Source organism: Spinacia oleracea, chromosome 6 (assembly GCF_020520425.1).
Source record: "Spinacia oleracea cultivar Varoflay chromosome 6, BTI_SOV_V1, whole genome shotgun sequence".
Lineage (NCBI taxonomy): Eukaryota > Viridiplantae > Streptophyta > Magnoliopsida > Caryophyllales > Amaranthaceae > Spinacia > Spinacia oleracea.
The window spans coordinates 8844266-8846707 of record NC_079492.1 but is presented as its reverse complement, the minus strand read 5'-3'; positions in this window follow the sequence as shown (position 1 = coordinate 8846707).

Below are 2442 nucleotides of genomic sequence, written 5' to 3'. Positions count from 1 at the left end.
ACGGAAGCTACTGATGCCCTTAGGATAAAAATGGAGGATGTGGTGGGTATTCGAAAGACTGGCATTGTAGGGGATAATTCAATTTGTTGGTGGGATCCCGAAGCACGTAATGTGTTTGGTCGTCGTAGGTTACGCCCAAGAGAGCATAATGAAAGCGCCCTGAAAAGGGTAGCTCAACCTCCTGAAGAAGGTGTGATTAAAACACCCGTTGACAAGAGGCATGTTGGTCGACCAAAGAAAGGAGCTTGTTCAATTTATGACAAATCTAAGAAGAACCTAGCATCTACGCACGCTGAGATTGCAGCTAATGAGGTATTTTTGTTTCTTTGAATGCTTTCATTATTCAATTTTTGTCTTTGGTTTTTGGGGACTATAATGTATGTTGTGTACATTAATTGTAGGAACTTATCAGGTCTACCTATGAGAATATTCCTAGCTACCGGGATAGATAAGAACACGCGAACAACGTTCACGACGCACGTGTAGATCTTTCTTACAATGGACCCGTGTTAGAAGACATTATAATCTTAGCCAACGTAACAGGGAGTTTTTCTGTACAATATAAACTCACCAATGTTGATGCTTTCCCACGCTCTTTTCCATGTCCGGCCATCCACTCATACAAGAAAGCACACCAGTTCCATTCATACGGGTCATTTATGTATTCATCTTTAAGAATATGTAACAATTTCGGAGTAATGTAGTTATACATAGTCATGCAAAAGAGACTGCCGAATGACAGTAGTATGAAATGCTTCAGAAACGTGTTCCTATCATCAATTTCACACAATGCCTTGTTATACACATCAATATACTGAATCCCCTTTTTTTGTTATACTCTTCCTCAAACCTGATTAGCTCCGGGTCATCCCCTTTAAGAGGACTAAATTCATTAAGCCCTGCCGGTAAACCAGTGATCCACATAATCATATCTTCATCTATTACAATACTATAATCCTCACGAATCTTTAAAGTTTTAGTTTTCGCATCCCACCTTACCTCTAGCCAACTCAAGAAGTGCCTATCAATCTTTGTGACTTTAAGATTTAATATTGACCCAAATCCCGCAGCCTACACCCAGTTTTCTTTAATTGGACCCATGTTGCTAACCAAGTCATTCACAATACCCGAGTACGCACGTAAAGCGGTATGCTGCAAATTTAACAAAATAACACATGTTGTAACAACCAAATTACTAGATGTAACACCTTCATCAATAATGACTCTGGATACACAACCAAAGAACTTACTTGAGCCCTCGCGGTGCTTTCACCTTCACCCTTAGGTGGTCTTCCAGGGCCACCCTTAACCCATTTTCCACTTGGCTGCGGTCTTTGAGGTCTTTGTGCTTCTGTTAGCGGGGGCTTGCCTCGCCTTTTTTTGCTTAGTTCCTTTGTTGTAGAGGGTTCAATGTCATCTTCAGTTTCTTCTAATTCATTTTGTATACTTTCCCATATATTCTCCTGATAAAGTGTAATAATATACTAATTAAATGAAAATATTTCCGGTAATTTTATACATAAATGCACTAACCGATTTTCTCCTACTGATGAAGGATAAAACATTATGTTCACGTTACCTGATTAACTTCGCCTTCAACAATAAAATCTTCTAAATATGCGGCAAAATTTTCAACTTCACTAACATGACTTAAAGTTTGGTCAATTGGATTACTTTGTTCGTTGTTGGGTGTTTGTTTTTCCTAATTTGAAAACAAAAATGAACATACCCCTTAAACTCATGCGTTTTCCAGTATACACTATTACCATTAAAAACATTTCATATGGTAAGAACATAAACTTGTACTTGAGTGTTTTGGTTCCCTTCTGACTGAGCAACAATCACAGGGGAATTGAGCTTTGAACTGTCCCCTACCTTAGTTGGGTCTTGGTCTTTAGGTTCTGGTGCAAAGTACCCCTTTGCTATTTTTGTAACATCAGCAAAAGGATTCAGTGAGGGATCTTCTTCCCTGTCAACAGTAAGCACGGTCATTCTGATTTACAATTTGTTTTTAAAATCAACAAAATTTAACAATTACCTTACTGAATTGTTAATCCGACATCAATATTTTTGCGGAATTGTTAAACATGCAAATCAGAATTCATTTTTCCTTAAATATCATAACGTACATTCAACTCTGACCAAGAATTAAAATCAACTCCAACTACAAATATAATTAAAACAATAATTCATCACAAAATTAGAAACTTACATTTTGTAGTTCTTTAAACTTACAAATCTGGCTTTTGCACTATGCTTGTTGGAGTGATTGGTGGTCGGAATTAGGAAAATTTGTGGAGGAAGGAGAGAGAAAGTGTTCGTTTTTTTTAAAAAAAATAAACGAAAAAAATGAAGTTGTGAACAGTTGACCCTCAAAAATCAGTGGGACCTGCTTCTGCCATAGCTACAACCAATAAGCTCACTACCCCTTTTACTTTTTCG